A 24,983-nucleotide genomic window follows, 5' to 3' on the forward strand; every position below is an offset into this window, starting at 1 on the left:
AGTGAACATGATCCACGTGACTCACACATCCATGAGAAGGCACGAACGCGCGCATAGAGACGCGCTCGATATAGAGCCCAGCGTACCCACACCTAGCTACTAGATGACTAGTCCAATCAATTTCAATTACACGGACCACCTGACTAGTATTCGGCGCGAAGGATCAGTGGCCTTGGTGCTTGACCCAATAATCGACGGATACCATCTCACCCACGTCCTCATGGACGGCGGCATCAGTCTCAATTTAATATATGAGGACACTGTCCGCAGGATGGGGATAGACCCATCCAGAATTAGTCAAAGCAACACCACCTTTGAAGGGGTGATACCAGGCGTTGAAGCCTACAACAGGGGCTCCGTCGTACTGGAGGTAACATTTGGCTCTCCAGGCAATTCCAGAAGCGAAGAACTACTCTTCACCATCGCACCCTTCCAAAGCGGCTATCATGCATTGCTTGGAAGAACGGCCTTCGCCCGCTTCAACGCATTACCGCACTATGGCTACCTTATACTTAAGATGCCCGGTCCACGCGGCATCATCACCGTTAACGGAATCACAGAGCGCTCTTCATGCACAGAGGAACACGCGATGTCCCTAGCGGCCGGACTATAAGCGGCCTCCAATATTAAAAGCATGACTGGTCATTAAGACCACAGACACGGTTAGACGAGTCCGGTAGCCCGAATAAAATTGAATCAGGGCACCGTATATGTAATCCCATAGCGGACGCCAGAGGCTATAAATATTTAATACAGCCCCACACTTGGCTCAACCTTATTGGCAGGCCAACATCTTACACTTTTATTATCCATCGCATACTTACGTTGTACTCTCTTACGAGTTCTCTTTTTCACAGACAACGTTCGCGCGATACCCCTGTGTAAACCTTTTCTATTGCCTCTTGTGGTTTAACCATCCCATGGGTTCCATGCCCACAGAGGATACTGCCATTATTGGCATTTCGCCACGACAGATCAACGCACGTACCTGGAAACACAGGGTTTATAATGAATGGGCATTCTTGAGCCCATCGTCTGTTATAAAGTCCGAATACCTTCGGGAGTGTTCGGCGTCACGAGTTTGGCCTTATATGCATCAGCTCCGAATCATGTATTTGGTCAAATGTTGGGTTTGCCCGGCTCCTGGGTATGCCCGTTATTATCGGCTAAGGTGGCCAAAGGAGAACTACTGCGATTGTGCCCTGGTTATTCCGGACGAGCACCTCAGTAGAGAAAGCCGAAAATTGACTGTCATGATACAGCGAGAGACTGTTCAACCACTCAAAGACTTATCGGAATCTTTAGGATCCCTCCGCATTAACAAAGGTCCATTTCCCGGTCATGTACACACGCGCCCGTATCCGGGTGCAAGCGAAGGTACCAGGGGCTACATAGTAGCCCCACCATTAGACTCCCATGGCTAAGCGAAAGCGTTACAGCTATATAGTCTGGTTGCCTAGTTCGACGTGCGATCACCTCCTTAATGGACCAAGACGTTGGATCAAGTGTGATTATGCATATTTTTCTCGAACACCCCCGCATTATATGCATGGGGGCTGAAGCCAATGACTGCTAACTTTCAGATTAAATGTATATATATATATATATATAAAACGGCCGCACAGGGGACACAATAATACTTTCACGCAAAAAGTATAAATATAGCCTTATAACCAAAATAACATTGTTTTTACAATGATCTGATTTGTCACTCGAACAAGGCATCCTTCGAGCACTGCGCCTCTATTAGGCGGGCACCTTCTGTTACCTGCGCCAAATAGTGCTCGGCCGGATATTGGCCTCCCTCCGGATCCTGGGTCGCCACAATGGTGGCCTCCATATCTGTCCAAAATGCTTTAATGTGGGCAAGGGCCATCCGTGCACCTTCTATGCACGCCGACCTTCTCATGGCATCAATCTGAGGCACGGCCCCAAGAAACTGTTGCACCAAGCCAAAGTAACTGTTCGGCTTAGGCCCCTTTGGCCAAAGATGGTTTATCACAGACCGCATTGCAAGTCCGGACAACCTGTGAAGTTCCGCCACAGCATCCATCTTCTCACTTAACGGCAGAGGGCGCGCGGGAGCATGAAATTGCGACCAGAAAAGCTTCTCCACTTCTTTATCACCTTGATTCTCGAAAAACTTGGCTGCATCAGCTGTACTCTTCGCCAAGTCCGCATACGCATCTGCAGGACTCCAACGTCCATCCAGGGGAGCATACTTCGGATCCAAAAACTTCGTCCGTAGTAAGTAGGAGCCCCCAGCCGCGATTTTACCGGCCTATTGAAGCTCCTCCTGCACACCCCTGACCTTGGTCCGCATCTCCTTGGTGGCATTAAGTGCCTTGTTCAGGTCGGCCGAATTAGCCTTATTCTCCTTTTCGAGGAGTTCATACCGGTCGGCGGCATTTTTTAACTCCACAGCCATTTCGGCTATTTTTTCCTCGCTTCGGCGACGAGCAGCCTGTTCGGCTCTCAAATCTTCGGCCTCTTTTAGGGCAGCCGCATTGCTAACCCGAGCTTGCTCCTTGGCCTGGGCAAGTTCCGCCCTTAGGGCCTCCACGACAGCAGCACCATCTGCAGTCCAAACATATTACATTAATATCATGCCGCCTTCATCTTTTCATGTACAAAGGAAGGTAGAGCACATACCTTGTGATTTGTCCAGCCGCTTGTTCACCGGCGTGATATCGGCATCAATTGATCCAATCTGCCTCGTTAGTTTGGCAACTTCAACGGACTGGTCGGCGGCCGGACCCATAGGCACATGCACGTATTTACAGCACAATCATTGCTTTATGATCCCCCGTTTGCCGCCTAGGGCGGGCAACCAGAGTCTCAGGGGCTACTATCTATATGGAGCACACCTAGCGCGTGCCTCATAGCCAAAAAATATTGTATTCTTCACTACATACCTCAAAGCCTCTGAGCAGGATTGTAAATGCTTCATATAAACCGCTTGTAGCGGATGAAATCTTCTTGAGCACCGCGCTCATTAATGAGCAGTGTTCCTCCGAGAGTGCAGCTCGCTCCAGTAGGCCCATCAGTACGTCCGGCCGGACATTGAACTGTGTCGGACCCTTCCCATCGCCCCTCGTGGGAGCCAAACGCTCTGGGCTCAGGGCGGCTGACGCATTGGCTTCCGACTTCGGCAAATCTGGAGTCCTCCGTGACGACACGTCGGTGTCGCCCACTTCATGAGGCGGAGAGGTGGGTGGGGTCTCGCTCTCCATCATCTCCGGAGGAAGATCCCCCGAAGACGAACTCTGTTGAGAAGAGCTGCTAGCCGGACTGCAAAAGATGAATCCTGGTTATTGATCTAGGAGAAACACAGTACCATCGAATTAACGATTGACTTACAGCTTGGTGGAGGGCTGGCCCGTTGGCGGGCATGACGCGGTGAGGGTGCCCGTCGGGGCAGGGCCCCCTGGGGATACCTTTTTTCCTGGTTTGAGCATCTCCATCTCCAAGTCTTCGGAGGCAGCCCTCTTCTTCCCGCGCGGAGAGGAGGCCCTAGGCTCCCCTTCCCAACTATCCTCCTTAGGGGAGGTAACAATTCCCCCGGTTCGGATGCGTAGCGTGTGAAGTTCGGTTTCTTCGTTCTTCCCCTTGTCTTTCCCTGAGGGCATTCTGCTGAGTACCCGGTCAAGCATCTTGGCCATGGTGGGACTAGGCGAGCCTTCGGGAAGTGGCACCGGACACCTGATTCTCTCCGCCTTGCTGAGCCATTCCTGGCCACGGATGATTTTCAGAATAAACAATTACGACAAATACAAACAAGGTGTCCGGTATCAAGGTTACTTACTTGGGTATCTAGGCGGTTGCAGCTTAGGCCCGCATCCTCGATGGTGTCCGGACACTCTACTTTCGGTCCGAAGAATAATTTGCACATCCTTTCGAGCTTCAAGCCGAAGAAGTGCTTAACAGTCCGCGGACCCTCTAGATTGAACTCCCACATCCGGAGAGGCCGGCGTTGGCACGACAACATCCGTCGGATTAACATCACTTGCATTATGCTGACAAGGTTAATGTCCCTCTCAAGAAGCTCTCGGATGCGGCTCTGTAGTACTGGTACATCGCCAGCGGGCCCCCAATTCCATCCTACGTCGGTCCAAGACGCTAGTTGTGATGGAGGGCCCGAGTGGAACTCGGGGGCGGCCACCCACTTTGTGCCTCTGGGAGCCGTGACATAGAACCACCTCCATTGCCATACATCGGATACTTTTGGGAAAGAACCCTCTAGCCATGAGGCATCGGCGTTCCTGCTTATTACGACACATCCGCACTCCGCATGTCGCCCCTTGATCATCTTCGGCTTCACATTGAAGGTCTTGAGCCATAAGCCGAAGTGTGGGTGACATGGAGGAAGGCCTCACACACTATAATGAACGATGAGATATGGAGGATGGCGTCCGGAGCTAGATCATGAAAATCTAATCCATAATAGAACATGAGCCCCCTCATAAAAGGATCGAGGGTGGGGCCCAAGCCATGGAGGAAGTGAGGAACAAACACGACACACTCATTGGGCTCCAATGTAGGGATGACCTACCCTAGAGCAGGAAGCCTGTGCTGGATGTCGGCGGTCAGATATCCGACCTCCCTAAGCTTCGCAATGTCCTCCTTTTGAGTCGAGGAGGCCACCCACTGGCCTTGAGGGTTGGATCCAGACATATTGGAGGATCTGGGGTGTTAGAGCTTAGGTCTTGGGTGTTGGAGCTCAAGGTGCGAGAAGGTGCAAGGGAGGTGGAAAAGAGGCATATGCCTTGACCCCTTTATAAAGGGGGTGAATATCAAGAGTCCTCAGCGTGACCGCTTGAGACTTATCCAAAAATACACGGAGTCATACCAACGGTCGTCGTGGGGTTACGCACGCCCATATTGATGGAAAATCCCATAATAAGAGGAACACGATCTCTGCTTTGGCAGGATGTGCCAATAAAACCGCCTCGCAACGCGAGTCAAGGTGGGGCAAGAAACGCCGGTTCGTGTTGAACTGGGCCACGATGCGAAGGCATGATGTACGAAGATTGCCAGCGGATCAGATTTATGCTATGTTCCCTACAATGGTGTGTAAGAATCCCTCATGGATCCGGACACGATCTAAGTGTTCGATAATTACTTTGGAGTATTCGGAGAAGGAACCCGCCCTGCAATGCTGAAGACAAGACTGCGCGCCGGACTCATCGTCATTGAAGCCTGGTTCAGGGGCTACTGAGGAAGTCCTGGATTAGGGCGTATCCGGACAGCCAGACTGTATACATCGTCCGGACTATTGGAGCGTAAGATACAAGACTCAAGACTTCGGCCCGTGTCTGGATGGGACTCTCCTTTGCGTGGAAGGCAAGCTTGGCGATCCGGATATTGTGTTTCCTTCCTTGTAACCGACTCCATGTAAACCCTAGCCCTCTCCGATGTCTATATAAACCGGAGAGGTTGGTCCTTAGAAGGTCGATCACAATTACAATCATACCATCATAGTCTAGCTCTTAGGGTTTAGCCTCTACGATCTTGTGGTAGATCTACTCTTGTACTACCCATATCTTCAATATTAATCAAGCAGGAAGTAGGGTTTTACCTCCATCGAGAGGGCCTGAACCTGGGTAAACATTGTGTCCCTTGCTTCCTGTTACCATCAGCCTAAGACGCACAGATCGGGACCCCCTACCCGAGATCCGCCGGTTTTGACACTGACAGCAACCCAACTTGTATCTTTTTGCTTTTTGGTTTTCTTGTCGTTTTCAATAAAATACCCAATTATGCCTCTATTTAGATGTGTTTTTGTGGTTTAAATTAGTGTTTGCACAAAGATATAACTTTTGTCCCATTGTATTTGGTAAACCTTTCTTGAATACAGTTAATGCTAAGATAGACTGCTAGAAAGATATTGTTACTGTTGGTTTAGGAGATATGTCTCATGATTTAGTTTTCTCTAAATTTTGTAGACAACCCCATGATAAATAATTGCCTAGTAAGGATGAAATTATTAGTCTTGCTTCTATTGTCGTGCCTCCTACAGATCCCTTAGAACAATATTTGCTAGACCATGAAAATGATATGTTTATGAATGAAAGAAGGAAAATAGATGAAGTATTTTTTAATTAAGGGCCTATTTTGAAACAAAATTTGCCTGTTGAAATCCTCGGACATCCTCCACCACCCAAGGTGATCCCGTGTTTGAGCTTAAGCAATTACCTAATACTCTAAAACGGGGCGGCGCAGGGTGGGGCGGCCGGGGCGGCGCGGCGAGGGGGCGGCCGGGGAGGGGTGGTGGCTGCTACCTCTTGAGCATGCGTTGGTTTTCCCTTGAAGAGGAAAGGGTGATGCAGCAAAGTAGCATAAGTATTTCCCTCAGTTTTTGAGAACCAAGGTATCAATCCAGTAGGAGACTACACACAAATCGCCTAGTACCTGCACAAACAATCAAGAACCTTGCAACCAACGCGATAAAGGGGTTGTCAATCCCTTCACAGGCACTTGCAAAAGTGAGATCTGATAAAGATAACAAGATAAATATTTTTGGTATTTTTGTTATATAAATTGGAAAATAAAGATTGCAAAATAAATAGTAAACTAGAATTATAGATCGGAAACTTACATGATGTAAAGTAGACCCAGGGGCCATACGTTTCACTAGTGGCTTCTCTCATTATAGCATATATTACGGTGGGTGAACAAATTACTGCCGATCAATTGATAGAAAAGCGCATAGTTATGAGAATATCTAGGCATGATCATGAACATAGGCATCACGTCCGTGTCAAGTAGACCGGAACAATTCTGCATCTACTACTATTACTCCACACATCAACCGCTATCCAGCATGCATCTAGAGTATTAAGTTCATAAGAACAGAGTAACGCATTAAGCAAGATGACATGATATAGAGGGATAAACTCAAGCAATATGATACAAACCCCATCTTTTTATCCTCGATGACAACAATACAATACATGTTGGTTCCCTTTCTGTCACTGGGATCGAGCACCACAAGATTGAACCTAAAGCTAAGCACTTCTCCCATTGCAAGAAAGATCAATCTAGTAGGCCAAACTAAACCGATAATTCGAAGAGACTTGCAAAGATATCAAATCATGCATATTAAAATTCAGAGAAGAATCAATTATTGTTCATAGATAATCTTGATCATAAACTGACAATACATCGGATCTCGACAAACACACCGCAAAAAGTATTACATCGAATAGATCTCCAAGAACATCAAGGAGAACTTTGTATTGAGAACCAAAGAGAGAGAAGAAGCCATCTAGCTAATAACTATGGACCCAAAGGTCTGTGGTAAACTACTCACACGTCATCGAAGAGGCTATGGTGTTGATGTAGAAGCCCTCCGTGATCGAATCCCCCTCCGGCAGATTGCCGGAAAAGGCCCCAAGATGGGATCTCACGGGTACATAAGGTTGCGGTAGTGAAAAAGTGGTTTCGTGGCTCCCCCTGATGTTTTTAGGGTATAAGAGTATATATAGGCGAAAGAAGTAGGTCGGTGGAGCTACGAGGGGCCCACGAGGGTGGGGGCGCCCCTACCCCCCTAGGCGCGCCCTCCTGCCTCGTGGCCACTTTGTTGCGTCTTTGACTTCCACTCCAAGTTTTCTGGATTGCGTTTGTTCCAAGAAAGATCCTTGCGAAGGTTTCGTTCTGTTTGGATTCCGTTTGATATTCCTTTTCTGTGAAACACTGAAATAGGCAAAAAAAAACAACTGGCACTGGACCTCCGGTTAATAGGTTAGTCCCAAAAATAATATAAAAGAACATATTAAAGCCCATTAAACATCCAAAATAAATAATATAATAGCATGGAGCAGTCAAAATTATAGATACGTTGGAGACGTATCAGCATCCCCAAGCTTAATTCCTGCTCGTCCTCGAGTAGGTAAATGATAAAAACAGAATTTTTGATGTGGAATGCTACCTAACATAATTTTCAATGTCATTTTCTTTATTGTGGCATGAATGTTCAAATCCGAAAGATTCAAGACAAAAGTTTAATATTGACATAAAAATAATAATACTTCAAGCATACTAATCAAGCAATTATGTCTTCTCAAAATAACATAGCCAAAGAAAGCTCATCCCTACAAAATCATATAGTTTGGCCATGCTTCATTTTCATCACGCAAAATGCTCTCATCATTCACAACCCCGATGACAAGCCAAGCAATTGTTTCATACTTTAGTATTCTCAAACTTTTTCAACTTTCACGCAATACATGAGCGCGAGCCATGGACATAGCACTATGGGTGGAATAGAATACGATGATGGAGGTTGTGTGGAGAAGACAAAAAAGGAAGTCTCACATCGGTGCGGCTAATCAACGGGCTATGGAGATGCCCATCAATTGATGTCAATGCGAGGAGTAGGGATTGCCATGCAACGGATGCACTAGAGCTATAAATGTATGAAAGCTCAACAAAAGAAACTAAGTGGGTGTGCATCCAACTTGCTTGCTCACGAAGACCTAGGGCATTTGAGGAAGCCCATTGTTGGAATATACGAGCCAAGTTCTATAATGAAAAATTCCCACTAGTATATGGAAGTGACAAAATAAGAGACTCTCTATCATTAAGATCATGGTGCTACTTTGTAGCACAAGTGTGAAAAAAGGATAGTAGCATTGTACCTTCTCTCTTTTTCTCTCATTTCTTTGGGCCTTCTCTCTTTTTTTGGCCTTTATCTCTTTTTTTGGGCCTTCTCTTTTTTTTGCCTTTTTTTTTATTTTCTCACACGGGACAATGCTCTAATAATGATGATCATCACACTTCTATTTATTTACAACTCAAGGATTACAACTCGATACAGAACAAAATATGACTCTATATGAGTGCCTCCGGCGGTGTACCGGGATGTGCAATGAATCAAGAATGACATGTATGAAAAATTATGCATGGTGGTCTTGCCACAAATACGATGTCAACTACATGATCATGCAAGGCAATATGACAATGATGAATCATGTCATAATAAACGGAACGGTGGAAAGTTGCATGGCAACATATCTCGGAATAGCTATGGAAATGCCATAATAGGTAGGTATGGTGGCTGTTTTGAGGAAGATATAAGGAGGCTTATGTGTGATAGAGCATAATCATATCATGGGGTTTGGATGCACCGGGGAAGTTTGCACCAACTCCCAAGGTGAGAAAGGGCAATGCACGGTACCGAAGAGGCTAGCAATGATGGAAGGGCGAGAGTGCATATAATCCATGGACTCAACATTAGTCATAAAGAACTCACATACATATTGCAAAAATCTACAAGTCATCAAAGCCAAGCACTACATGCTTGCTCCTAGGGGGATAGATTGGTAGAAAAAGACCATGGCTCGTCCCCAACCGCCACTCATAAGGAGGACAATCAAAGAAACACCTCATGCTTCAAATTTGTTACACAACGGTTACCATACGTGCATGCTACAGGACTTGCAAACTCCAACACAAGTATTCCTAAAATTCAAAATTACTCAACTAGCACGACTCTAATATTACCATCTTCATATCTCAAAACAATCATCAAGTATCAAACTTCTCATAGTATTCAATGCACTCTATATGGAAGTTTTTATTATACCCATCTTGGATGCCCATCATATTAGGACTAATTTTATAGCCAAAGCAAATTACCATGTTGTTCTAAAAGACTCCCAAAATAATATAAGTTAAGCATGAGAGATCAATAATTTCTATAAAATAAAACCACCACCGTGCTCTAAAAGATATAAGTGAAGCACTAGAGCAAAATTATCTAGCTCAAAAGATATATGTGAAGCACATAGAGTATTCTAATAAATTCCGATTCATGTGTGTCTTTCCCAAAAGGTGTGTACAGCAAGGATGATTGTGCTAAACTAAAAAGCAAAGACTCAAATCATACAAGACTGCTCCAAGCAAAACACATATCATGTGGTGAATAAAATATAGCCTCAAGTAAAGTTACCGATAGACGAAGACGAAAGAGGGGATGCCTTCCGGGGCATCCCCAAGCTTAGGCTTTTAGTTGTCCTTGAATTTTACCTTGGGTACCTTGGGCATCTCCAAGCTTAGCCTCTTGCCACTCCTTATTCCAAAATCCAACAAATTTTTACCCAAAAACTTGAAAACTTCACAACACAAAACTTAAACAGAAAATCTCATGAGTTTCGTTAGTGTAAGAAAACAAACCACCACTTTAAGGTACTGTAATGAACTCATTCTTTATTTATATTGGTGTTAAACCTACTGCATTCCAACTTCTCTATGGTTCATACCCCCCGATACTAGCCATAGATTCATCAAAATAAGCACGAAAAACAGAATCTGTCAAAAACAGAACAGTCTGTAGTAATCTGACTTAATCGAATACTTCTGGAACTCCAAAAATTCTGAAATAAATTGGTGGACGTGAGGAATTTGTCCATTAATCATCTGCCAAAAGAATCAACCTAAAAGCACTCTCCAGTAAAAAAAATGGCAGCTAATCTCGTGAGCGCTAAAGTTCCTGTTTTTTACAGTAAGATCGCAAAGACTTCACCCAAGTCTTCCCAAAGGTTCTACTTGGCACAAACACTAATTAAAACATAAAAAGACATCTAAACAGAGGCTAGATGAATTATTTATTACTAAATAGGAACAAAAAGCAAGGAACAAAAATAAAAATGGGTTGCCTTCCAACAAGCGTTATCGTTTAACACCCCTAGCTTGGCATTGATAATTTTGATGATGCTCACATGAAAGACAAGAATTGAAGCACAAAGAGAGCATCATATAGCATATGAAAAACACATCTAAGTCTAACATACTTCCTACATAGGCATCTTACAACCATATTTTCCTCTCTCATAATAATTACATGTGGGATCATATTCAAGTTCAACAAGATAGCTCTCACAAGAAATTTTCTCTACATGATCCACATGCATGCAAAGTTGACACTCTTCCAAAATAGTGGGAATATCATTAACTAAAGTCATGACCTCTCCAAACCCACTTTTATCAAAAACTTCATAAGATTGAACATTATCCAAATATGTGGGATCTAAAGTTGACACTATTCCAAACCCACTTTCAGTATTATTGCAAACATTATTATCAATCTCATATTCATCATGGGGCTTAAATAAATTTTCAAGATTGTAAGAAGAAATCACCCCAATCATGATCATTGCAACAAGTAGTGGACATAGCAAAACTAGGATCCCCAAGCTTAGGGTTTTGCATATCATTAACACAATTGACATTAATAGAATTTATAACAATATCATTGCAATCATGCTTTTCATTCAAGGAGCTATCTTGAATCACTTCATAAGTTTCTTCTTTCAACACTTCATCACAATTTTCAGATTCATGAATTTCAAGCAAAGCCTCATAAAGATAATCTAGTGCACAAAACTCACTAGCAATTGGTTCATCATAATTGGATCTCTTAAAAAGATTAGCAAGGGGATGAGGATCCATAAACTCTTAGCAAGCAAAGATGCAAGCAAAAAGAAGGCACATGGTAACACAAGATAGAATGGAAGAAGGGCAAAGAAAAGGCAAAGGTTTTCAAAAATTGTTTTAGAGGTGTGGGAGAGGAAAACGTGAGGCGAATGGCAAATAATGTAATGCGAGGGAGAAGAATTTATGATGGGTACTTGGTATGTCTTGACTTGGCGTAGATCTCCCCGGCAACGGCGCCAGAACTCCTTCTTGCTACCTCTTGAGCATGCGCTGGTTTTCCCTTGAAGAGGAAAGGGTGATGCAGCAAAGTAGCGTAAGTATTTCCCTTAGTTTTTGAGAACCAAGGTATCAATCTAGTAGGAGACTACACACAAATCTCTTAGTACCTGCACAAACAATCAAGAACCTTGCAACCAACGCGATAAAGGGGTTGTCAATCCCTTCACGGCCACTTGCAAAAGTGAGATCTTATAAAGATAATAAGATAAATATTTTTGGTATTTTTGTTATCTAGATTAAAAAAATAAAGATTGCAAAATAAATATTAAACTAGAATTATAGATCGGAAACTTATATGATGTAAAGTAGACCCGAGGGCCATATGTTTCACTAGTGGCTTCTCTCATGATAGCATATATTACGGTGGATGAACAAATTACTGCCAAGCAATTGATAGAAAAGCGCATAGTTATGAGAATATCTAGGCATGATCATGAACATAGGCATCACGTCCGTGTCAAGTAGACCGAAACAATTCTGCATCTACTACTATTACTCCACACATCGACCGCTATCCAGCATGCATCTAGAGTATTAAGTTCATAAGAACAGAGTAACGCATTAAGCAAGATGACATGATGTAGAGGGATAAACTCAAGCAATATAATATAAACCCCATCTTTTTATCCTCGATGGCAACAATACAATACGTGTCGGTTCCCTTTCTGTCACTAGGATCGAGCACCGCAAGATTGAACCCAAAGCTAAGCACTTCTCCCATTGGAAGAAAGATCAATCTAGTAGGCCAAACTAAACCGATAATTCGAAGAGACTTGCAAAGATATCAAATCATGCATATAAGAATTCAGAGAAGAATCAAATATTGTTCATAGATAATCTTGATCATAAACCGACAATTCACCGGATCTTGACAAACACACCGCAAAAAGTATTACATTGAATAGATCTCCAAGAACATCGAGGAGAACTTTGCATTGAGAACCAAAGAGAGAGAAGAAGCCATCTAGCTAATAACTATGGACCCGAAGGTCTGTGGTAAACTACTCACACATCATCGGAGAGGCTACTGTGTTGATGTAGAAGCCCTCCGTGATCGAATCCCCCTCCGACAGATTGCCGGAAAAGGCCCCAAGATGGGATCTCACGGGTACAGAAGGTTGCGGGGGTGGAAAAGTGGTTTCGTGGCTCCCCTGGATGTTTTCAGGGTATAAGAGTATATATAGGCGAAAGAAGTAGGTTGGTGGAGCTACGAGGGGCCCACGAGGATGGGGCGTGCCTACCCCCCTGGGCGCGCCCTCCTGCCTCGTGGCCGCCTTGTTGCGTCTCTGACTTCCACTCCAAGTCTCCTGGATTGCATTTGTTCCAAGCAAGATCCTCGCGAAGGTTTCGTTCCGTTTGGATTTCGTTTGATATTCCTTTTCTGCGAAACACTGAAATAGGCAAAAAAAACAACAACTGGCACTGGGCCTCCGGTTAGTAGGTTAGTCCCAAAAATAATATAAAAGAGCATATTAAAGCCCATTAAACATCCAAAATAGATAATATAATAGCATGTAACAATCAAAAATTATAGATACATTGGAGACGTATCAGCGGTGAGGGGGGCGGGGCGGGGCGGCGGCGCAGGGTTGGGACGAGGGGAGAGGGAGAGAGAGGGGTAGGATGCGAGCATTTTGATACATATAGGGCTAGGCTCTTTGCCGTACGCTAGCTGGTGGCAAATAGCCTAGCTAACGGACGTTAGAACGGCCACTTTCGTTGCCGTCTGCTACCGGACGGCAAAGTTTCTTTGCCATCAGCTAGCGAACGACAAAGAAAGTGGCCGTTAGCTGCCCCTCCATTTCGGCCCACCCTGCCTCTTTGCCATCGGCTAGCGGACGACAAAGGTTCTATGACGTCAGCCAGCTGACGGCAAAGACGGAGCTGACGGCAAACACTTTCTTTGTCGTCAGCTGCTTCTTTGCCGTCAGGTTTCTTCAAGCTGATGGCAAAGACCCTCTTTGCCATCAGCTAGCTGACGGCAAAGAAGCGGCTGACGTCAATGTTCCTGATTCTAGTAGTGTCTATCAATTGCCCAACCGTAATTTGTTTACCCACGGTTTGCTATTTTTCTCGAGAGAAGCCACTAGTGAAACCTACGACCCACGGGTCTTCTTTCTCATATATTTGCCTTGCGATCTACTTTTCCTTTGCATTTTTATTCAGATCTATTAAACCAAAAAATACAGAAATACCTTGCTGCATTTATCTTTATTTATTTTATTTGGCGTTCGATCTATCGATCTACTACAAGTTACCTCACGTCCACTTGCCTATCTTGAGGCGCCGTACCCCGAAAGGGATTGACAACCCCTTTAACTCGTTGGGTTGCGAGGTGTTGTTGTTTGTGTGCAGGTGCTGTTTACGTTGTGTTGCTTGGTCTTCCTACTGGTTCGATACCTTGGTTTCATAACTGAGGGAAATACCTACTGTTGCTGTGCTACATCATCCCTCCCTCTCCGGGGAAATACCGACGTAGTTGCAGCTACCATCAAGGAGAATTTCTGGTGCCGTTGCCGGGGAGGATCTTCATCATAACCAGGTTCCTAATCACAATCTCATCTCCTTGCAATTTACATTATTTGCCATTTGCCTCTCGTTTTCCTCTCCCCCACTTCACAAAAATTTGCCGTGTTATTCGCCTCTCTTTTTCTGTTCGCCATTTTCTCATCAGATCTATTCTTTGCTTGCAGTCATGAGTGATTTTGGTATGGCACCGGCAGATGATGGATTGACTTCTAAGATTGGACGTACAGGCAATCTGGATGCTAAAACTTTTATCTTGGGGCAAGGGAACGTTATGGGAAAAAAATGTAGTCTAGAATTTTTGAATTGTGTTGGGAATCTAAGTCTTGATGATGCTCCTATACTTAAAACTACTAGATCTTATGCGGATGCTATTTCAGCACTAGTTCTGAAACTTGAAAGTAAATTTATTCGTACCCATCCAACTTTGCAAAGATTGTTTTTTGAGCTCCCCGATATAAAGAATACTAGGGCTAAAAAGTTGGCCACTCTCGTTCTTATGAATGAGTTTGACTACATAATTTGGGAAGCTAGAGAAATATTTGACTTTTATGGTATGAATCGTGAAAAACCAGTGGTAGATGAAATTCTTTACAATACTGACTATGATTTGAGACATTTTCTTGGGGATAATAAAATCTTTGATGAGAATCTCAAGAAGGAAGTCCCTGTTCTAGACATAATCCAACAAGTTTTTAATAATGTTAACAACACTACTCTTGGATTGTTGCGGGAAATCAAAGGGGTTATGATGAAAACCAACTAAGGAATGCTAAGGTTTCCATGATAATATGTTTTGTGTTGTGTTTACAAAACCCCATGATGAAAATACATCAAAGAAAATTAGGAAGAAGAAGGATGACAAAACTTAGATCCTTGCTTTATGCCTAGCTAAGGGCGTAAAACTATAGCGCTTAAAACTACAGCGCTTGTTGGGAGGCAACCCAATGAATAAAATTTATTTTTGCTTTTAGCTTTCTGTTCTTGAGTGTTAACACAATTATGCTACTGTTATGATTTTGCTTTTTTATGTTTTAATTAGTGTTTGAGCCAAGTAGAACCAATAGGACCTTCTTGGGTGATAGTTGTATGATCTTGCTGAAAAAGACAGAAACTTTGTGCTCACGAAATTAATTCTCATTTTTATTCAGAAAGAGCTTTTGCCCTGATTCTTTTTTCAGAAGATTAATATACAAATTACCCTGGTCATCCTATTTTGGTAGAATTTTTGGAGTTACATAAGTATTCGTTTAAATCAGATTGCTACAGACTGTTCTGTTTTCTTTGTGTTGTGTGCTTATTTTGATGGCTCTATGGTTTTCTATGATGAGTTTTTTCCATAGAAAAGTTGGAATACAGTAGATATAATACAAAATAAGAATTGGTTTGATACAACACTTATAGTAGTGGTTTATTTTTCTTACACTAACGGATCTCGTGAAGGTTTTGTTGAGTTTTGTGTGATTGAAGTTTTAAAGTTTTGGGTTATCTTACTATGGATGAAGGGAGGATGTAAGAGCCTAAGCTTGGGGATGCCCCGACATCCCAAGCTATTATCAAAGAATGAGCAACCAACTAAGCTTGGGGATGCCCTCGAGTGGCATCCCCGCTTTCTTCCAACAACTATCGGTATTTTACTCGAGGCTATATTTTTATTCGTCACATGATATGTGTTTTGCTTGGAGCGTCTTGTATGACATGTGTCTTTGCTTGTTTTATTTTTTGTTTTAAGTCATCAATCCTTGCTGGACACACATTTTTGAGAGAGCCAAAATTATATCATGACTTGTTAGAATTGCTCTCAATGCTTCACTTAAATCTTTTATGAGCTAGGACTTGCTCTAGTGCTTCACTTATATCTTTTTTAGCATGGTGTGCTTTGTTATTTTTGAAGAAATGCTCGCTTGCTTCACTTAGATTTATTTGAAAGTTAGTAAAATTTTGCAGAAATTCTCTCTTGCTTCACTTAAATTATTTTGAGAGAAAGAAAATTTGTTATGCTCATGATCTTCACTTATATTTGTTTGAGGTTATGAAAAGCAACACATGAAAATTAGTTCCAAAGTGATAGATATCCAAGAAGGATAAAAGAATAAAAAAATGTCATGAAGATCATTGGACAAAATAAATTTGATTCTTAATTAGCAATAGTTTTGAGATATGATGATGTGATATGTGAGTGATGTTGATGAGTAATTGTGCTCTAGTAAGAATACTGGTGTTAAGGCTTGTGATTCCCTATGCATGCACGAAAGTCAATAATCATAGAATGAAAATTATATCCTACTTGTGGTGCATTATTCGGTGTTAATTATGTTTAATGCTTGCTTATGAAATTATTCGTTTCTTGGTTGGTCGCTTCCCAATCTTTTACTAGCTTTCATTTTGCACTAAGTATGACCTCTACTTGTGCGTCCAAAATCCATTAAACCAGTTTTGCCACATGAGGCCACTATATCTACCTATTTGTGGTATTCTTTTGCCGTTCTAAGCAAATTTGCATGTGCCATCTCTAATTTTTAAAATAAACTTCTCTTTTGTGTGTTTGTTTCGCTCGCGGAGCGGTGAAGGATGGCTAATATTTTCCATGCTAGATGTGTTATTCTCAACTAGCACAAATGCCCGTGCGTTGCAACGGGAGAAACAAACTCAAAGACAGACCTCTAGCGAATCATCTTCGTTGCCATTTCTCCTGCGTCATCATGATGGTGGTCACTTGCCCACCTATTACAACAAATGTGATCAATCCCAAGGCGGTGAGCTTGGTCATCACACTCTACTTTGCAACCGTCACATACATCTTCACTGACATCTTCACACGTGCTTCAACACCAATCATGTCTTAACAAATCAGAGCACATAATAATTATTATTAATACAAATCAAGTTAAGCAGGGAGGACATCAATTACTTGAGTCAACACAAACTACATACACTTCACTGCCGCCACCGTCCTCCTTCATCTCTAACATGAACTTGGGTATGTTTCCAGCAGCGAATTATGGCGTGCTCTTCCTCCATGGCCATCTAACCATAGTCTTAAAAACTGAACGAACGACTCACCGGTTGGACTGCCGGCTCATCAGTTCATTCGCGACAAAAAAGAACATTAAAGTTATTAAAAAATAACCTTAGATCAAATAAGTACGCATAATATTGGATGTGATCCATTAAAAAATTACAAAGTGTTTATGACCTAGTTGGTTATTGGTCCTTCAGAGTCCATGCGCTCAAGAACAACGGTTTGATCACAATTTGACACACCATTACAAATATTTTCTTGGATTTGTAGAAGTCCTAAAAATATGCAAAACGTCGGATCTCATTGGTTACAAATCAAAAGTTGTTAACTTGACATTCATACGGCCCCGCCCTAAATAATTCATACCTCATAACAAATTATAACATGGCCAAAAGCATAATATATATGGACCTCATAGGACATTGAAAACAACATTACAATGAGATTCCGAAACATGGTTGCTTGCCAAGAGCTCCTCCACAGGCTAGCATTTTAATTTCTAACGGAATTTATTTCTTATTTTAAATTCCTTCCTTTTTTGCCTAATAACAGGGGAATTTATTCTACTTCCTTTCTAGCAATTTCCTTTTTTTATATATCCTGGGCTGCCATAGGGCGGATTCTGATTCCATGCCGTGCGCTAGCTTGCTATGGCATCGCGACTTCGCAAGTGGCTTCTTCCGGGCGTGCGAGCTCCTCATGGCCGGCCGGCGGACCCACGGCGTAGGCAACCCTGCGACGACAGGGTCGGGTTGCAGCAATTCTTCCTTAATTGTACAACTATTAATGGGAAGCATGCATAAAGCCATTGATCCTCATTTTCGTAGGAAAAATAATTTGAACTAATAATCAACTATGCTAGTCATCCATGCTTATATAGTGAAAAGCATGGAGAGTTCAGTAAAGTGATCTTTAAAGCTAAAAAAAGGAGAAAAAGTAATACATGTCCGGCCGATTGAGTAGGGAGGACATACCATGACTATGTATGCATTTACTCAACAGCTGCGTTTGGGCACCCTGTATGATTTTTTGTCGGATACATGTGCATTAACAGGAGCAGCAACAATACAACGCAGCAAGAACCTCCAATCGTCTTAGATACTTGTCGTCCGCAGAAAATCGGACACCACACTTGTAGCGAAGCAGGTGAGTAATGAACAAACCTGAAAATAAGATTGCCATCCAACACATGACCTATTGAAATTCCTATTCTTTCTCGGCATTCTTACCCTGTACATCTAAATCTTAATGAGGATTTTCAATTCCGGCCACAACCATCCATCATAATAAGAGAAATTAGATGAATGCAGATGATAATTGATAGCTATAGAGGATATCTATAGAAGCTGGAGCTTCGTGTTTAGCCTGAGTCAAATTGAACAAAGACATTTTTCAGCTTCTATAAGAAAATATACTCTTCAGCATCTAGACATTTTTTCGGTTTTGTTGTCACCACGAATGTAGTACAGAAAAACTCTCATAAAAAAGCAATGTACACAAGAACTGTGCACACATTGTCATTTTGAAGAACAACATAATACAGGGAGTGGCATGCACCCCTTTTTTGTCCTGGAATTAGCAATGGCATGTACCACAAGTTTTGTCCGACTAAGGATTGGCATGCGCGGAGCCGCGGACGATAGCTGGTTACTAATTATCCATGTTTATTTGCAGCCAAGATTGATATGTGCATAAATGTCATGCACCACAAGTATTTTCTGGCTAATAGGGAATGTTACACATGCCTAATACTGTTGATTTCCTATTCATCTGATGGTAACGGCGCAGCAAGCAGCATACTGCTGCTACCGCTGTTTTTAGGTGCAGCAAACAGCACAGGTCCTCAGCGGCATGGCCAATTCCCAACTGATGCAACTATGGAATTCCTAGGGTGGACACGCACGAACCTGAACGGTGGCAGTGGATGGGAACAGCGGCGGCGGAGGTGATGCGAGGAGCTTCATCGCCGGTCACGGTCTTCCCTCGAGATTCAGTTGGGATCCCCCCGTGTCTGCTAGGGCCGCCGGGAGCCGCCGCCCCACCGAGATGCAGCTGGAGCCTCCGTGCTGCAGCCGGAGCTGCCGCGTGTCCGATATGCAGTGGGAGCGCCGGGCCGCTGAGGTTCAACAGGAGCCGCCGCGCCTCTGAGCTGCAGCGGGAGCTGCCGCGTGTCTGATATGCAGCGGGAGCGCCGGGCCGCTGAGGTTCAACAAGAGCCGCCGTGCCTCCGAGCTGGAGCAGAGCACAAGAAGTGTATAAGGGCATCTCCAGCCGCGTCCTCAAGAAGGCCTCCCCACACGATTTTTTCGCGCCGGCGCCGAAAAAACGCCCAGTCGCGTCCCCAGGACGCCGAAAATCGCCGGCTTGGGCCGAAAACAGCGCCGACGGACCCAGCCCGAACCCGGCGCGCTGGGGGCGCCGAGGCGAGTTGTTTTGGCACGAAGAAGCCGCGGGCCAGCCGCGTCAGCGACCCGGCGCCTCGTCTTCCCCCAACGGCCTCGGTTTCCGCGGAATCAATGGCAAGGCTGCCGCCGGTCAGCCTTGCCACTGATTCCTTCACGGGCGGCGCGTCACGGGGCGGCGCCGACGCCTCCCCTCACTCGTACGCGTACACACGGCGCGGCCCCGGCTATAAAAGCCAGCGGCCTCCACTCCACTTCCTGTGCACACCAGCCCCGCCCCTCGCCGCCGTCCAGCCCCTTCCTCTCCCTGCCTCTCCCGCGCGCCGTCGCCGACGCCATGGCAGAACGCTTCCCAGGGGACGAGGCGGCGGCCAACGGCTTCGGCCGCCGTTCGCTCCGCCTTCTGGAGTCCTGGCTCCTGTTCCAGGCGAACATCCCGGCGCCGCCGAACATGCGTGCCGGGCCGTCGGGATGGAGGCTCAGCGCCGGGGGGGGGGGTGCCCATTCCCCCGTTGCCCGACGCCGCGGCGAAGCCGGAGTACTTCGCCGACGAGGTTGAGATCGTCCGCGCGTCCCTCACCGACGCCCAACGCTCCCTCCCCCAGTACGCCGCCGACAACCACGCTGCCTGGGCGGCGTATTTCGAGCGCCGACAGCAGCAGCGCCTGGCGTCCACCAACGGCGCGCCGGTGGTCGGCGGGCGGCAGAACAGCGAGGGGCGCCACCTCTGGTGGGGCGTCCCCGGCCGCACACTCGAGGGCGTGCTCACGCACCTCGAGGGCGGCAACGACCCGCCGTTGGCATACCCCCCGGCGACGCACCGGCGCGCCGGGACATGGGCGCCAAGGCGGTTCAGGGCTTCCTCCTCCTCTTCCTCCTCCCGATCCTCCTCACACTCCTCCGGAACTCCGGCCCTGCTCGCCGTCAAGGCCGAGCCTGCGTCGGAGTCGCCGCTCGGCCGGCGCACTCGCAGCGCCGGCATCGTCATCCACGAGGGCGGCCGGCGCGCTTCGTCCTCGGTTCCTCCGCGCTTCGTCAAGCCGAAGACGGAGCCGGGAATGGCGCCGGTGAAGACGGAGCCAGGCCTGGCGCTGGCGAAGGCGGAGCTCGTCGATGACGACGCGACTCTGGAATGGGCGTGCCAGGACTCCATTGCGATGGAGAAGGCGCGCCGGGAGAAGGCGAAGGAGCGCCAGCGCGCCGAACTGCGCCGCTTCGCGGAGCGCCGACGCGGCCGCGACGAAGGCGGAGTCGTCGTCCTGTGCGACAGCGACGGCGACGACGCGCCGCCGCCAGTCCACCATGGCGACGTCGGGTCCAGCCGGGGCGTCCGCGTCAAGGAGGAGAAGGCCGACGACGACGATGGCAGCGACGGCGGCGACGACTTCAGCGCCTTTCTTTTTTAGATTAGCTTAGCTTAATAATGTAATGAAAATGGACGAATTTGGCCGAAATTCGCCATGTTCGGACGAAATTTAACTGTTCTTCGTCGTATCTTCGCCGAACGCCCCCCCCCTTTTTTTTTACACTCGCCTGTCGGCGGCCCTGGGGGTCAACGGCTGGGCGACGACTCGCCCCCAGGGCCTTTTTTCGCCGGCTCACCCCCAGGCGGCGCTTTTAGACGCCCCCTGGGGGGCCAACGGCTGGAGATGCCCTAAGATACGAACCCCATCTTATGCTTCAACGAATATTCTCTACTACTATTAAACAAGCGAACATATTCATAACTAAGTGCACTCAATCTAGGCTACACATAACAGCACGGATTAATAACAGCCTCACGATCAGATTCCTTAATTCAATCTAACCATTAAATTATGCTTACCCTCAACCCAAACTGCGTTTAGCAATTTTGACGGGTGGACGAAAACGCCCGCACAAGTAGTAGTAGAATAGGAAACAAACATCTCCCCGCATCTCACCTCCAGCCGCCGTCACCGGCCCAATCATCGCACGAAAGTCGCGCCGCACCCTGCCCTTATCCTCGCTCGGGGATGCCGCCGACGCAGGACGGCAGGAGCTTCCAATCCGTCCCCGAGATCGGCGAGGAGATTGGTCGGACCGCTTCGGCGGCATCCGCTGCTGCGCGTCCCGCTCCACCGGCGACCACTGCGCCGTCAAGTCGAATGACCGATCGCGCCTCGCCGACCTGGACTACGGCCTGGCCGGGCTCGAGCCCAAGCTGGCCTCCGCGGGAAACCCAGCGTCTTCCAGGTGCACGCGGTTACGAGGACGAGGCATGGACGCACATGGTGATGGTCCGCCTTCGCCACGGCGCGCCCATCCCGGAGCTGGATGCCGCCGTTGTGGTCACGCTGCTCGCCGAGGCCCTCGAGATCTTGCACCGCCGCATCGCGCACCGTGACGTCAAACCGAACAATGTGCTCCTCGACGCCTAGGACGCCGGCGATGGGCCCGTGCGCGCCCACTCAGTAAATTGTGGAGCGCCGGCGTGGGCCTAGGTTGAACATGTCATGGGATTGGATCGAGCGACCGCATGAGTTGCCGCCGCTGCTGCCTGGGGTCGCTCACCGCTGCGTGAAATCCAATCACCGCAACTTCGCAAGCCTGGAGCCGAATCGCCGTCGCTGTCGTCAGAAAGGTAATCTCTTTCCTTAATCGCTGCCGCCGCTGTCATCCACTCCTTCCTTGCTGTTGACTCCTGCATGTTGTGCTGATCCCCTGGTGTGGTGGGCGTTGGGCACTTCCTGTTGCGTGCGTGCCTGCTGAACTGGCTGCTCGCTTGTTGCTCGACGCTGGTGCTCTGCTGGCTTGCTGCCGCTCTATAGCTTTGCTTTTGAGTTTCTGTATAGTGTTGTTGCTTGCTGCCGCTGGCCTGCTGATGCTGTTGTTCACGCTAGGAAATGACATACCAACATGGGATATAGCATCTCTCAGACCGTACCACAAGGACTTGAAAAGAGCCATGGATCCTACAAATAGGGCAGTGTTTTTATCTCATCTCACCCAATCAATTATTCCATGTTTTATTGTATGCCATTTTGTTAATTATTTTTATATATCTTCAGTATCGATGCATTGATGCTTTTAGAAATTGCCGTATCCCGTGTCTCTGTATCCATATCGCCGTGCCTCCATCCCTGTATCGGCGCATCACATTTAGCTCAGTTGGCTCTCTAATTGCTTGGATTGGTTGTAGATTGAAGACTAGCCTATTGGTTTAGATAAATGATAGGTTTCTGGCGTGTCGGAAAGGAGTATGGAGTTGAATTTTAATTTTTATTACCGCGGATCACAACGGCAAGAGGTATGGTATTACTTGACTACACATTTAACTTTCTTTCTTTTTTGAAACGGATACTACACATTTATCTTATGATTATCTTGAACAACATCTTTCAAAATATGCTGGACAATCATGCTTGATGCTAAGAGATATGGTGTTACTTGACTACGCATTTATCTTCTGGTTATCTTGAACAGAATGTTTCAAAATAGATTGACATAGTAGCGCACTATCTCGCCCTTCCCACTAATTCTATGGGCATAGGCTATATCTATTTTGCCCGTCAACATGTTGCGGCTATTTCAAGGCAAGGTGTTCTATGCTTCATTTACAAAATGACAATTCATGATTCTCCGGATTAAACATCTTCTATTTACTAAGTTTGTGCTTACCAGGGCAGCATATTATATGTGCCACATAAAGTATTTTTTTTTGTTTTAACCATGGTGAAGTCATTTCTAGATCTTTTCACCCAGGTGGTGGAATAACTATAAAAAACAAACTAAGGTTCTTATTCGTAGAAATGATATTATTGGAATGAGGGTGTATACTAGCAAAACTCAAATTGGCTCCTTAGTACTTGGGCATTGAATACACAATTGTTCATGTAGAACATCTTGAATCCAAATCTTTTTTAGGGAAAGTGGTTGGCCAATTTAACCATCATACAACCATTATTCAGGTATGTCTATATGAATTCTTTTCATTAGGCTTGGAACTTTAGACCTAAAAATTGAGCTTGGCCAAAGTTACTTTAATAGAATGGAGAAAATATGTGATTTAAATTATTAAATATAGTGGAAAAACAATTCTCTTGTTTTCGAGGAGTTAACAACCTTTTTTTGCTGGTTGGTCTCAACATGGCTGAATCTCTAGCATTTTATTTCAACCGAGATCTATAATTTGTAAACTATGGTACCATGTCGTATTATATATGAATGTATTTTTGCCTGTTTTTATCGTTATAATTTACTTACACTAGCAGTAAATACTAAAAGTATATGGCCATATGAGTCATGCTTGCCAAGCGTCTTCTGTTTTTGTGAACAACTATGAAAGTATTGGTCTTCACTGTTGTGTGCACACCAGTTAGCACCAATGAGCAGCTTAATACCTTTTCCTTAACGAATAAGGATAAATGGGAAGCGCAGAATAAAATCTTTGTGAAGACTTTTTTTTTGCGGAAGCTTGGTGAAGACATTTCAACAGAGATGTCATAGTTTTGTATAAGTGGATTTATTGCTTGGTTTCTATATGCCCTTTCTGGTTTATTATTATTCATTAGCGCCTTGTAATAGAAGATATCTCACAATCAAATTTGAAGTGAATCTACACAAGTCATGAGATGGTTGGCCATTGTTGCCCAAGACGCTATGTTCGATTTTCTCCACCACAATTTGTTCTTTGTTTGTGGTGGCATGTCTTTTTGACCAATTGTTTATTTATTTTATATTACATATATTTCATGCGCATAGTCTTTTTCACGACCAATATACGGACCATATGCCCACTATATGCCCACTGTTGAATAAGGGGTATTTTAATGCATGTTTATCATGGTTTACCGAGGCATGTGAAAATCGAGACGTGCATTGCACGTGCAAGCTTACTAGTAGCACATAAAGCCTTCCTCTGTAAATTCCCAGTGCGCTACCTTCCTCTGAGCTCCTCGTAGTGCGTGACCTGCGAGTCTGCGACGCACCTCCTTCCTTCGTATATTCCTAGGGCTGCTACCTTCCTCTGTCTCCTTGTCGTCCATGACCTGCGACGCTTCTCCGGGAGAGCACCGTCGGGTGGCCCACGCAGTCCTCATCCAGCTCTGACCCCGCCTCCTGCTCCCAACCCCCACTGCATCCTCTCACCTCCTGCTCCCCACCCCCGCAGCATCCTCGGACTCATGTGTCAACGACAACGCGGGGACTTCCAGGTGGCTGGGGTTTGCTCTGGCTGTGCGTCAGGGCGCCGGGTTCAGTCATGGGCGGAAATCACAGTCGGATGGAGACGCGTTCCCTCTCCCTCCGTCTGCGCCGCGGGCCACTTCGGCCGCGGCGGCCACCCACCCTCCGCCCGC

At 45.7% G+C, this 24,983-nt stretch overlaps 1 long non-coding RNA gene across 1 annotated transcript; it reads right to left on the reverse strand.

Annotated features, from left to right (window-relative positions):
- Positions 1-17,656: 17,656 nt before the first annotated feature.
- Positions 17,657-19,503, reverse strand: LOC119320383. The gene is made up of 3 exons (XR_005154963.1): positions 19,171-19,503; positions 18,238-18,426; positions 17,657-17,996 (listed from the first exon to the last, which is right to left on the reverse strand). It is a non-coding gene; the product is annotated as an uncharacterized LOC119320383 (long non-coding RNA).
- Positions 19,504-24,983: the final 5,480 nt, after the last annotated feature.

This window comes from Triticum dicoccoides, chromosome 1B (genome assembly GCF_002162155.2).
Source record: "Triticum dicoccoides isolate Atlit2015 ecotype Zavitan chromosome 1B, WEW_v2.0, whole genome shotgun sequence".
In the NCBI taxonomy this organism is placed as follows: domain Eukaryota; kingdom Viridiplantae; phylum Streptophyta; class Magnoliopsida; order Poales; family Poaceae; genus Triticum; species Triticum dicoccoides.